At 40.6% G+C, this 14425-nt stretch overlaps 1 protein-coding gene and 1 pseudogene across 4 annotated transcripts in view; both read left to right on the top strand.

The window, feature by feature from the left end:
• Nucleotides 1–14425, top strand: part of PRKN (parkin RBR E3 ubiquitin protein ligase) — a 1400491-nt gene that overhangs the window by 466563 nt on the left and 919503 nt on the right. The gene's annotated exons all lie outside the window — the stretch shown is intronic.
• On the top strand, nt 1275–4373 carry LOC120362520 (palladin-like; annotated as a pseudogene).

Raw genomic sequence — 14425 nt, forward strand, 5'->3', positions numbered from 1 at the left:
TTCCAGGTCTTTACTATCGAAAACAGTGCCACAGTCAACATACATGTGCATGTGTCTTTATAATAGAATGCTGGGTCAAATGGTATTTCTATTTATATCCTTGAGGAACTGCCACACTGTCTTCCACAATGGTTGAGCTAATTTACACTCCCACTAACAGTGTAAAAGTGTTCCTATTTCTCCACATCTTCTCCAGCATCTGTCATCTCCAGATTTTTTAATGATCACCATTCTAACTGGTATGAGGTGGTATCTCAATGTGGTTTTGATTTGCATTTCTCCAATGACCAGAGATGGTGAGCCTTTTTTCATACGTTTCTTGGCCTCAAAAACCAACATATATTGAAAAGTGTCTGTTCATATCCTTTGCCCACTTTTGAATGGGTTTGTTTGTTTGTTTTTTTCTTGTAAATCTGCTGTAGTTCTTTGTATATTCTGGATGTTAACCGTTTGTCAGATGGATAGATTGCAAAAAATTTTTCCCAATTTGTTGGTTGCTGGTTGACTCTAATGACTGTTTCTTTTGCTGTACAGAATCTCTAAAGTTTAATTAGGTCCCATTTGTCTATTTTGGCTTTTGTTGCCATTGTTTTTGGTGTTTTATTCATGAAGTCCTTGCCTGTGCCTATGTCCTGTATGGTTTTGCCTACATTTTCTTCTAGGATTTTTATGGTGTTAGGTCTTATGTTTAAATATTTAATCCATCTGAAGTTAATGATAGTGTAAGGTGTAAGGAAGGGGTCCAGTTTCTGCTTTCTGCACATGGCTAGCCAGTTTTCCCAACACCATTTATTAAACAGGGAATCCTTTCCCCATTGCTTGCTTTTGTCAGGTTTGTCAAAGATCCAGCCGCTCATGGTTTTACAGATACTATTATTATTATTATTATTATTATTATTATTATTGCTATGAAGAAAACAAAATACTGTATTTCATCAATTTTAAAAGGTATTTTTTCACATTTTACCATTTCTGAGATCTGGAAACATCTCACAATCTGATAGCAACTTTTATCTGGATTTAATTGGCAGCATTTTTTTCTTTCTTTGTAATACATAAAACAATTGTTTGTAACTGATGACAAATTCCATTCAATGAAATGTTACAAAATGTGAGAGACACTAACTACTGTAGCTTTCCAGATCCATTTTTACCGTGCTCAGGTGACAAATTAATAAGATGAGAGGGAGATATTTCAAATTTTTATTAAAATGTTTACTTTCTTTTAGCCTAACTTCTTTTAGTTGTTGATGTAATTCTTTCCAACATGTGCTAAATTTCCAGTAATTGAATTTATCCTTGAAATTCCCACATTGCCTCTTCCACATATATAAAAATAACTGCTCCAGCAAGAAGATGATCTTTTCTTACCTTTTTACTATTTATATTTAAAATTTTCCATCTCATCTTTTCATTTACATTTTTTGAAATTTCTACCTCACTTTTCTCCCTTTATTTTTGTTAGGCAGTGGTTGCTTCCTCTAGCCTTTCCTGCACTACACCATTCAAAGAAATCTCGATGGGACCTGCTCCCTCCATACCACAGCCTCCACTTTAGATGGTGATGGGAATTACACAGTCATGGCTGCAAACCCTCAGGGCCGCATCAGTTGTACTGGACGGCTAATGGTACAGGCTGTCAACCAAAGACGTCGAAGTCCCCGTTTTCCCTCAGGCCATCCTCATGTCAAAAGGCCTCGTTCTAGATCAAGGGACAGTGGAGATGAAAATGAACCAATTCAGGAGCGACTCTTCACACCTCACTTCTTGCAGGCTCTGGGAGATCTGACTGTTCAAGAAGGAAAGCTCTGTAGAATGGACTGCAAGGTCAGTGGGTTACCAACCCCAGATCTAAGCTGGCAACTAGATGGGAAGCCCGTACGCCCTGACAGTGCTCACAAGATGTTGGTGCGTGAGAACGGGGTGCACTCTCTGATCATAGAGCCAGTCACATCACGCGATGCCGGCATCTACACACATGCATAGCCACCAACCGTGCAGGACAGAACTCATTCAGCCTGGAGCTTGTGGTTGCTGCTAAAGAAGCACACACTCCTCCTGTGTTTATTGAGAAGCTGCAAAACACGGGAGTTGCTGATCGGTACCCAGTGCTGCTGGAATGTCGTGTATTGGGAGTGCCACCACCTCAGATATTTTGGAAGAAAGAAAATGAATCACTCACTCACAGCACTGACCAAGTGAGCATGCACCAGGACAACCATGGCTACATCTGCCTGCTCATTCAGGGAGCCACTAAAGAAGATGCTGCGTGGTATACTGTGTCAGCCAAGAATGAAGCAGGGATTGTGTCCTGTACTGCCAGGCTGGACATTTACACCCAGTGGCATCAGCAGTCACAGAGCGCCAAGCCAAAAAAAGTGCGGCCCTCAGCCAGTCGCTATGCAGCACTTTCAGACTAGGGACTAGACATCAAAGCAGCGTTCCAACCTGAAGCCAGCCCATCTCCTCTGGCACTGAATACTGCCTTGGTAGAAAGTGAGGACCTGTAATCCAGCATTCTTGTTAAAGCTGAGACACTGAAACAGCCATTGCCTTGACTAGCATATTTTGTCACATTATGTAAAAGGCAGAAACATAAAAAAAAAAAAAAAAAAATGGCCATACTGCCCAAAGTAATTTACAGATTCAATGCTATGCTCATCAAACTACCATGGACCTTCTTCACAGAACTGGAAAAAAACACTTTAAGCTTCATATGGAACCAAAAGAGAGCATGCATAGTCAAGACAATCCTAAGCAAAAAGAACAAAGCTGGAGGTGTTTGGTTACCTGACTTCAAACTATACTACAAGGCTACAGTAGTCAAAACAGCATGGTACTGTTACTAAAACAGAGATGCAGACCAATGGAACAGAACAGAGGCCTTGGAAGCAATGTCACACATCTACATTGGTTTCAAAGAATACCTTTTTTTCTGCCTTCATTTCATTGTTTATCCAGTCATCATTCAAGAGCCAGTTATTCAGTTTCCATGTAGTCGTGTGGTTTTGATTTAGTTTCTTAATCCTGAGTTCTAATTTGATTGCACTGTGATCTGAGAGACTGTTTGTTATGATTTCTGTTCTTTTGCAATAGCTGAGGAGTGATTTAATTCCAATTATGTGGTCAATTTTAGAGTAAGTGTGATGTGGTGCTGAGAAGAATGTATATTCTGTGGATTTGGGGTGGAGAGTTCTGTAGATGTCTGTTAGTTCTGCTTGGTCGAGATCTGCATTCAAGTCATGGATATCCTTGTTAATTTTCTGTCTTGTTGATCTGTCTAATATTGACAGTGAAGTGTTAAAGTCTCCCATTATTATTGTATGGGATTCTAAGTTTCCTTGTAGGTCGATAAGAACTTGCTTTATGTATCTGGGTGCTCCCATATTGGGTGCATGTATATTTAGGATCATTAGCACTTCTTGTTGCATTGACCCTTTTACCATCATATAATGCCCTTCTTTGTCTCTTTTGATATATGTTAGTTTTAAATCCATTTTGTCAGAGACTAGGATTGCAACCCCTGCTTTTTTTGCTCTCCATTTGCTTGGTGAATCTTCTTCCATCCCTTTATTTTGAGCCTCTGTGTGTCTTTGCATGTAAGGTGGGTCTCCTGAATATAGTAGTTCGATCAGTGTCAACTTTTATCCAGTTTGCCAGTCTGTGTCTTTTAATTGGGGCATTTGGGCCATTTGCATTTAACGTTAATATTTTATGTGTGAATTTGATCCTGCCGTTTTGTTAGTTGCTGGTTGTTTTGCCCATTAGTTGACACAGTTCCTTCATTGCATCATTCGTCTTTACCATTTGGTCTGTGTTTGCACTGGCTGGTACTAGTTGTTCCTTTCCATGTTTAGTGCTTTCTTCAGGAGATCTTATAAAGCAGGTCTGGTGGCGATCAAATTTCTCAGTAATTGCTTGTCCATAAAGGATTTTACTTATCCTTTATTTATGAAGCTTAGTTTGGCTGGATATGAAATCCTGGGTTGAAAGTTTTTTCTTTAAGGATGTTGAACATTCGTCCCCACTGTCTTCTGGCTTTAGGGTTCCTGCCAAGAGATCCGCTGTGAATCTGTTGGACTTCCCTTTGTGGGTGACCCAACCTTTCTCTCTGGCTGCTCTTTGCATTTATTTTTTCCTTCATTTCAACGCTGGGGAATCTGACAATTACATGCCTTGGTATTGCTCTTCTTGAGGAGTATCTTTGTGGTGTTCTCTGAATTTCCTGAATTTGGATGTTGGCTTGCCTTGCTAGTTTGGGGAAGTTCTCCCGGATAATAACCTGAAGAGTGTTTTCCAGCTTGGATTCATTCACCTCATCACCTTCAGGTACACCGATCCAGCATAGATAGATTAGGTCTTTTCTTTCTTTCTTTCTTTTTTTTTTTTTTGGATACAGAGTCTTGCTCTGTTACCAGGTTGGAGTGCGGTGGCACAGTCTCGGCTCACTGCAATCTCCACCTCCTGAGTTCAAGTGATTCTTCTGCCTCAGCCTCCCGAGTAGCTGGGACTACAGGTGTGTGCCAAACACCTGGCCAATTTTTGTATTTTTAGTAGAGATGGGGTTTCACCATGTTGGCCAGAATGGTCTCGATCTCTTGACCTTGTGATCCATCCGCCTCAGCTTCCCAAAGTGCTGGGATTACAGGTGTGAGCCACTGCGCCTGGCAGATTAGGTCTTTTCACGTAATCCTATATTTCTTAGAGCGTTTATTCATTTCTTTTAACTCTTTTTTCTCTTCTTGCCTTCTCATTTTATTTCACTGAGTTGATCTTCAGTCTCTGATATCCTTTCTTCTGCTTGATCGATTCGGCTAATGAAACTTGTGTATGCTTCGCGAAGTTCTTGTGATGTGTTTTACAGCTCCATCAATTTGTGTATGTTCTTCTCTAAGCTGAAGATTCTAGTTAGCATTTCAACTAACTTTTTTTTTCAAGGTTTTTAGTTTCTTTGCATTGGGTTAGAATATGTTCCTTTAGCTCAGAGAAGTTTGTTATTACCCACCTTCTAAAGCCTGCTTCTGTCAGTTCATCAAACTCATTCTCCATCCTGTTTTGTCCCTTGCTGGTGAGGTGTTGTGATCCCTTGGAGGAGGAGGGGCTTTCTGGTCTTTGATGATTTCATCTTTTTGTGCTGATTTCTTCCCATCTTCATGGGTTTATCTACCTTTGATCTTTGAAGTTGGTGATTTTGGATGAAGTCTCTGAGTGGACATCCTTTCTGTTGATGTTGAAGGTATTTCTTTTTGTTTTTTAGTTTAGAGTCCTGCCCCTCTGGTGTATGAGAGGTTTCTTTTGTTTGTTTGTTTGTTTGTTATGCTAGAGTCAGGTAGCCGCTTGAGGAGGCAGTCTGTCCCTTGTCTGCCTGCAGTGGTGCCACTGGGCTGCCTCAGACTCAGCCGGGCTGCTGTGCAGGCTTCCTTTGGCTTTTGTTTACACAGGTGAGATTAGCCCTACCTTCGCAATGGCAGATGCCCTTTCCCCCACTGAGCTTGACCATCATGGGTTGAGCTCAAACTGACGTGCTGGCTGTGAAACTCTCAAGTGAGAGGGCTTCTGTTTGCTGGTCTTTGTGAGGGTGGGACCTGTCAAGGCATATCACCTGTCTCCCCGCTTTCAGCTCTCCCTTTTTCTTGGAGGTGGGTAGATCCGTCCCCCATGTGCTCTCAGTGGTAGCCAAAACCTGTGCTCAGTTCTGTGCCAACAGCTTATGGCTCCAGGCTGGCTGGAGCTGTCACTCAGATCTGTCCTAGCAACTCACAGCAATTCTCAGCCTGGCGGCATTCTCCCAGACTCGGTTGTAAATGCAGAGATCACTCGTCTTCTGCGTCTCTCTTGCTGGGAGCTCTGCTCCAGAGCTGTTCCTATAAAGCCATCTTGGTGGAAGTCCTTTGCATGAAGTCTGTCACAAAGATTATCTCATTTGCTGTGATCTTGCTGCCTTACCGTGCTGGGACTGCCGCCCCACATCACCTCCTTGGCGCAGGCTGGCGCCCACAGCCCAGAAACTGAAGTAGAGTCTGTTTAATTTTTTTTTTTTTTCAGTAGAGACGGTGTTTCACCATGTTGACCAGGCTGGTCTCGAAATCCTGACCTAAGGTGCTTCACCCTCCTGTGCCTCCAAAAGTGTCCTCCTTCCTCTTTATAGTACTTTACATACTATCATGTCATTACTTCCAATATATTTGTTTATACTTGTGAGGGGCACTTATCAAATTCAAATCAGTCATCAAATAGATTTTTCTACCTCCATTGTCTGACACATGGATAACGAGAGATAAAGTTTTTTCATACTGTCAAAAAGCTTTATCCCAAATGTGCACTATGACTCTTACAGCTCTTCAACTCTTTTGAGTCACATTTGGCAGAGGATTATGGTTAATAATTGCATATGGGAAGCATGGTGCAGTGTGCCTTGAGTATGCAGAATGCAAGTAACAGTCCTACCCTGAGGAAGTTATAGAGATTGGCAGAGGGGTCCTTAAGAGACAGCCATCCACTTGGGGCCATATACCTGTCAAAGTACGGCTCTCACATTTCTTTTTATCTGCTGCCTTCTGAGTAATTCTTATGTATAAGAAACCCTTTGATGGGAACAGGCGATACAAAGGTTAGTAAGAGGAACCAGATCCTCCAGTAGCTTGCAGTTTGGCAAATGCACATACACAAGTTGAAAAGGAGTAAGTTTTATAAAACAGTTATAATGAAAGTAATGTGTGGATTTAGAGTGGGGAGAAGGAAAGACAGATCCTGAGCCTGACTTTGAAAGACGAGAAGGCAACACTGGAGATGTTGGGAAGAGTTGGGTCCCATGCAGGTGGCTAAGCTTGGTGGAATCTGTTGCAGGTTCAGAGGATCAATAAAGTCAGAAGGGTGGGTTTCTTGCAGTCAAGAGCTCAGAATGCCAAAATTCACAGCCTCCGTGAGTTTGCGTTTCATCTCTCCGCCACTTCTGGTATTTAAGAAAGTGTTCCTCATTTTCTTTCTTTTTCCTTTTCTTTCTTTCTTTCTTTCTTTTTTTTTTTTTAGTTGTTGTCGAGACAGTTTCACTCTTGTCATCTAGGCTGGAGTGCAGTGGTTCAATCTTGGCTTATTGCTACCTCCACCTCTTGGGTTCAAGCTATTCTTCTGTCTCAGCCTCCGAGTACCTGACATTACAGACGCTCACCAACACGCCCAGCTAATTTTTGTATTTCTGAGAGAGACAAGGTTTCACCATGTCAGTCTGGTCTAGAACTCCTGACCTCAGGTAATCCACCTGCCTTGACATCTCAAAGTGCTGGGATTACAAAGGCGTGCGCCACCACGACCAGCCCCGTTTTTTTGCTTATATACTTGCAAAAGGAGAGGAGACGTGCCATGTAACAGAGCTGGAAGGAGTGTCAGTAAGCACCGGACAAAAGCTGTGAGGAGGAATACCACGCCTCCCCAACTTGCCACAAGTGCGCGACACAGGCCGAGGCTGGCTGGGTCTACCTTGTGCTTTTGTTTGTACCTGTTTGGGCACGCCTGGCTCTGTGGGAATTGTTTTACTTCTTGTGGTTAGTTATCTGTTTTGAAACATAAACTATTAAAAAGTAACTGTAGGGGAGAGTAGGTGAGAAATGGCAGCACTGGTTGCTGAAGTTAACTAGGGTACTTGTAGGGAGCCTCAAAATGTTTCAATGTTCCTGAAGTCACCTCTGCAAAGTCATATTGTGACTTAAAGTGGAAGGGAGATGTCGCATGCAAGACTCCATGAGGCCTAGCTGGACAGTGTGCTCCGCTAATGAGAGGCCTATACAAATGGTAGTGTGGCACTGTTTCTCTCTCGGAGGCCTAGATGGCCATTCAAGCTAATAATGTACATTTTTTACTCTTCAAACCCTGAAGTGTTTCTGAGGACACTGTCCATTTGCCAAGATGGGGAGATCTGTACTTGACAGGAGCAGGCACAGAGGCAGGGTACTAACAGCTGGGGAGTTCCATCTTGGGAGACATTGGAGCATTCTAATGATTGCAGACTCTGCCAAAAATGCAGGCAGGCAGCTGCATTCCACTTTCTTGAGGAGAAGATAAAGAAAAAATTACAAATTAAGTGACAGAAATTAACTGTCTGTAATATACTCTTTTCAGTCTTTCAAAATTCATTCTGAATAAATAAGGACTGATGGAAATTTTGCAAAACTTTGACGGAAGGTGTTATTTTGTGCTACATATAGCTTCCAAACATTTCACACGTAAATTAGGAATTTGAGTTCTACGTATGTATCAAAAACAGAATTAACAAAATATGAACTTTATAATAGAAAATGAAACTCTTATGATAAAGAAAACATCACTACATCCTTTTTTAGATTGCTTTTTGATAATTGCATGGAATCAGGCCCAAAGTCCTAATGTTCTACATCTATTAAAGTATAATTAATTTTCCAAATGATACTCCTGGTGCTCTGTAAAATCTTAAAATTCTGCCTCAGTCCCCAAAGATTAAATTAAATGGACTACTTTGGTGTGAGAGGTATGTTATTAGACTCGAATTCTTTGAAAAATAATGCTCCGTGTTTTCTATGTATGATAATTAAACTCACTAGAATACCCAGTCCGTCCGTGGAGTTGTGATTTGCTTCCTGTAAGAAGGGAATCAAATGGCCAACAATTTACTTCAATGAATCAAATGAAAATCCCTTGAACCATGGAATTAAAAAGAAAATATTCCAAGGGTTTGTCACAGTGCCTGGTATACACTACGCATTTAATACAGGATTTTTGTTACTAGCAAATGCAGTCGAAAAGGGTGACAGAGGTTGGTTTCAAGTCGTTGAGCCCACTCTTGGTACCTGGGCTGAATGTGTCTGCCATGCAAATACTGAGCTGATTGGCAATAAGTATGGGCCCCAGATCCAAGTGACTGAGCCAGTCTTGGCTCTACTTCTTGCTCCCTCCAAGACTTGGACAGTTTCCTTTCTTGATGTTCAAAGTGTGATGTGTGGGCCAGCAGCAGCAGTTGGGAGTTGTTGGTACAGAATATAAAACGTGTGGAATCGTTGGTCCTCTGTCAGACCTACTGAATCGGTCATTGCATTTTAACGAGATCCTCAAGTGAACAGTGCTCTGTTTGTTTGTTTTTTATGTATCAGGCCTCATTTTCCCCATTTCTCTTATAGAGATGACAGCCCAGTACCTAACTCATGAGGTGGATGTCAGATACTTCATGACAACGCCTAGAAAAACACCTGGAATATCCCAAACGCTTAATAGCTGTTGTCCTTTTCAGTTATCCCTTCTCTTTATAGTTCACACGTACAAAGGACCAATATTATGCTCAGGCTCCAAAATACTACCTAGGTTTATAGATCCAGGGCTCCCTACTTGAATTCCCCTCAAAACAGGTGCTGGGTCCCTAACCCATGCTTGGGAGACTTCAGGTTACTCTGGTTTGGGAGTCAGGGTTTTATTTTCACTTATTTGTGTATGAGTCTCTTTGTTTATTTAATTTTGCATATGTGTCACCTCCCCACACACTTGTAGCTAAATAAGAACAGTGGGTGCTCTGTGATGATGATGAACGGCGTTAAGGAACAGTACTTCCTGTGGCTGTCTTTCTAGCTTATTTCATGTTCATTGTTTTCTGAATGACATATGGCATATGTATTTATTTTCCATTTTATATTAGGTAACGTAGTACTCTCTTTTGAGTATTTCATGTGAAAAGTGAATAACTTTCTTCTGGGGCTTGCTCAAAGGATCCTTTGACAATGAGTGTGTACTCCATTCCACATTTTGAAAGAGATTAGCTAGGGACAGGTCACAGGGGACTTAATCAACCTGGCCCTGGCAATGGATGATGGATGGGGGCAGTTAGGCGGAAGTTAGCGTTCAGCAAGTTAGTGTTCATCATGAAATGCAAACAGAACTCTATTCTAAGTGAGCAGGAAGACTGCACACATATTCTGAATGCATCAACTGAGCACTGTTTTAGGATCAGGGTCAGTGCATCAGACAATACAGTGGTAACTGGGTCCTGCTAATGTGTCTCTTTGGATATTTTCTTGAGTCAAACACATGGATCTTTACCTGTATCAAAGATGATCCATCCTTCCTTAGCTGCAAGAATAAGGTATGTATGCATCTTCCTGATGTCCTGTTGTTCAGAGATAGACACTCTTCTCTAACTCCCTGAAAACTGATTATGAAAGACTAAGGGACATAATTGAAGGACACATGAGCTAATGAAGAGTAGTGTCCCAAAATGGGATAATCCAGGATGAAAACAAGTATAATCTAAGACAAAAAAAGTTATTAAAGACTTAAAAATTCATAATTGCTGAAAAAAACAAATACATTAGAAACTCCTGGTAATAACTATTACATGAAAATTTTACTCAGGAGATCATTAATAATAAGAAAAAAAAATAATCATTTATCTAGCTTCTCCTGTAAGAATTCTATTTCAAGGTAGCAAATGGCTACCATATAAATACATATATGGAAAAAAAAACCATAATCTTTGGGGTGATCTGTTACACTAGATGGAAATCTTTACCAAACAAACATGTTCAAGTTAACTCAGCCTCTACAGAGTAGCACAGCTCCCTGCCAATAGGAAGACAAGCTCACCACTGCACTGAAAGGACATGTAGTTGTCTATTTGGCCTATTTATAAGCTGTGGCTATTTTTTACACTCTCTTCCCACCTTGTAATCATAAATAATCACAAAGGTTTTTGTTTGTTTGTTTTTGAGGCAGAGTCTTGCTCTGTTGTTGCCCAGGCTGGAGTGCAGTGGCGTGATCTCGCCTCACCACAAGATCTCCCTCCTGGGCTCAAACAATTCTCCCACCTCAGCCTCCAGAGTAGCCGAGACTACAGGCGCCTGCCACAATGCCTGGCTACTTTTTGTATTTTTAGTAGAGATGGGGTTTCACCGTTTTGGCCAGACTAGTCTTGAACTATTGACCTCAAGGTGATCCATCTGCCTCAGCCTCCCAAAGTGCTGGGATTACAGCCATGAACCACTGTGTCCAGCCCACAAAGGTTTTTGTTTTTGTTTTTGTTTAATCACAGAAAAATGCTATTTTCATCCAGATCAAACGGCCTCATTTTTTACATCATTCCAGTAAGACTGTTAATTTAACAGATAGGCCTGCTTGAGTTTGCTTTACAAATCTATAGCCATATAATTTGAGTTAGGTAATTATTCTGCCTGAAAAATGTTTTAAGGAATCTCTTATTTGACTTTTAAAAGCCTTTATTATTTGCTCTTCTGTCTCAAAACTCGGAACACAATTCCAAGACATTCTCTCCATTTTTTTTTTTTTTTTTTTTTTTTCTGCTTCTAGTTTTGTGCTTCTAGTTTTTGCCCATTCTCTTGGGTATAATGTGAAGAACATGCAGGATTGTTGCATAGGCACATATATGGCAATGTGGTTTGCTGCCTCCAACCTCATTACCTATATCTGGCATTTCTCCCTACGTTATCTCTCCCCTACTCCCTACCCCCTGCTGTCCTTCCCCTAGTCCCCATCAACGGACCCCAGTGTGTGATGCTCCCCTCCCTGTGTCCATGTGTTCTCATTGTACAACACTTGCCTAGGAGAGAGAGCATGCACTGTTTCATTTTCTGTTCTTGTGTCAGTTTGCTGAGAATGATGGTTTCCAGATTCATCCATATCCCTACAAAGGACACAAACTCATCCTTTTTATGGCTGCATAGTATTCCATGGTGTATATGTGCCACATTTTCTTTGTCCAGTCTATCATTGATGGGCATTTTAGTTGATTCCAGGTCTTTGCTATTGTAAACAGTACCGCAATGAATATACGTGTGCATGTGTCTTCATAATAGAACGATTTATAATCCTTTGGATATATACTCAGTAATGGTATTGCTGGGACAAATAGGATTTCTGTTTCTAGGTCCTTGTGTAATTGCTGCACTGTCTTCCACAATGGTTGAACTCATTTACACTCCCACCAACAGTTCCTATTTCTCCACATCCTCTCCAGCATCTGTCGTCTCCAGATTTTTAATGATCACAATTCTAACTGGTGTGAGATGGTATCTCAATGTGGTTTTGCTTTGCATTTCTCTACTGACCAGTGATGATGAGCATTTTTTCATATGTTTGTTGGCCTCATATATGTCTTCTTTTGAAAAGCGTCTATTCATATCCTTCACCCACTTTCTAATGGGTTTTTTTTTTTGTTGTTGTTGTTGTTTTTCTTGTAAATCTGTTTATGTTCTTTGTAGATTCTGGATGTAAGTCCTTAGTCAGATGGGTAGATTGCAAAACTTTTTCCCATTCTGTTGGTTGCCAGTTCACTCTAATGATTGTTTCTTTTGCTGTACAGAAGCTCTGGAGTTTAATTAGATCCCATTTGTCTATTTTGGCTTTTGTTGCCAATGCTTTTAGTGTTTTAGTCATGAAGTCCTTGCCTATGCCTATGTCCTGAATGGTTTTGCCTAGGTTTTCTTCTAGGATTTTTATGGTGTTAGGTCTTATGTTTAAGTCTTTAATTCATCTGGAGTTAATTTTAATGTAAGGTGTCAGGAAGGGGTCCACTTTCTACTTTCTGCACATGGCTAGCCAGTTTTCCCAACACCATTTATTAAACAGGAATCCTTTCCCCATTGCTTGTTTTTGTGAGATTTGTCAAAGATCAGATGGTTGTAGATGTGTGGCATTGCTTCCAAGGCCTCTGTTCTGTTCCATTGGTTTATATCTCTGTTTTGGTACCAGTACCATGCTGTTTTGATTACTGTAGCCTTGTAGTATTGTTTGAAGTCAGGTAGCATGATGCCTCTAGCTTTGTTCTTTTTGCTTAGAATTGACTTGGCTGTCCAGGCTCTCTTCTGGTTCCATATGAAGTTTAAAGTGTTTTTTTCCAGTTCTGTGAAGAAGGTCATTGGTAGCTTGATGGGGATAGAATTGAATCTATAAATTACTTTGGGCAGTGTGGCCATTTTCATGATACTGATTCTTCCTAACCATGTGTGTGGAATGTTTCTCCATTTGTTTGCGTCCTCTCTTATTTTGTTGAGCAGTGTTTTGTAGTTCTCTTTGAAGAAGTCCTTTACATCCACTTCTAGTTGTATTCCTAGATATTTTATTCTCTTTGTAGCAATTGTGAATGGCAGCTCGTTCTTGATTTGGCTCTCTTTAAGTCTGTTATTGGTTTATAGGAATGCTTGTGATATCTGCACATTGATTTTATATCCTGAGACTTTGCTGAAGTTGCTTATCAGTTTCAGGACATTTTGAGGTGAGACAGTGGGGTCTTGTAAACACACAATCATGTTATCTGCGAATAGAGACAATTTGGCTTCCTCCTTTTCTAATTGAATACTTTTTATTTCTTTTTCTTGCCTGATTGCTCTGGCTAGAACTTTCAATACTATATTGAATAGGAGTGGTGAGAGAGGGCATCCTTGTCTAGTACTGGGTTTCAAAGGGAGTGCTTCTAGTTTTTGTCCGTTCAGTATGATACTGGCTGTGGATTTGACATAAATAGCTTTTATTATTTTGCGATACGTTCCATCGATACCTAATTTATTGAGAGTTTTTAGCATAAAGGGCTATTGAATTTTGGCAAAGGCCTTCTGTGCATCTATTGAGATATTCATGTGGTTTTTGTCTGGTTCTGTTTATGTGGTAAATTACGTTTATAGACTTGCATATGTTGAACCAGCCTTGCATCCCCAGGATGAAGCCTGCTTGATCATGGTGGATAAGCTTTTTGATATGTTGTTGCAATCGGTTTCCCTGTATTTTATTGAAGATTTTTGCATCTATGTTCATCATGGATATTGGCCTGAGGTTTTCTTTTCTTGTTGAGTCTCTGCCAGGTTTGGCATCAGGATGATGTTGGTCTCATAAAATGATTTGGGATGTATATCCTCTTTCGGATTGTTTGAAATAGTTTCAGAAGCAATGGTACCAGCTCCTCTTTGTATGTCTGGTAGAATTTGACTGTGAACCCTTATGGACCTGGGCATTTTTTGATTGGTAGGCTATTAATTGCTGCCTCAACTTCAGCCCTTATTATTGGTCTATTCAGGGTTTCAGCATCTTCCAGTTTTAGGCTTGGGAGGGTGCAAGTGTCCAGGAATTTATCCATTTCTTCCTGGTTAACTGGTTTATGTGCATAGAGTTGTTTGTAGTAATCTCTGATGGTGGTTTGTATTTCAGTGGAATCAATGGTGATATCCCCTTTATCGTTTTTTATTGCATCTATTTGATTCTTCTCTCTTTTCTTTTTTCTTAAACTTGCTACTGGTCTATTTTGTTGATCTTTTCAAAAAACCAGCTCCTGGATTTATTGATTTTTTTGAAGGGTTTCTTGTGTCTCTATCTCCTTTGGTTCTTCTCTGATCTTAGGTATTTTTTGTCTTCTGCTAGCTGAGTTTTCTTGATCTTGCTCCTCTAGCTCTTTCAATTTTGATGA

Source organism: Saimiri boliviensis, chromosome 4 (genome assembly GCF_048565385.1).
Source record: "Saimiri boliviensis isolate mSaiBol1 chromosome 4, mSaiBol1.pri, whole genome shotgun sequence".
NCBI classification, from domain to species: Eukaryota; Metazoa; Chordata; class Mammalia; order Primates; family Cebidae; genus Saimiri; species Saimiri boliviensis.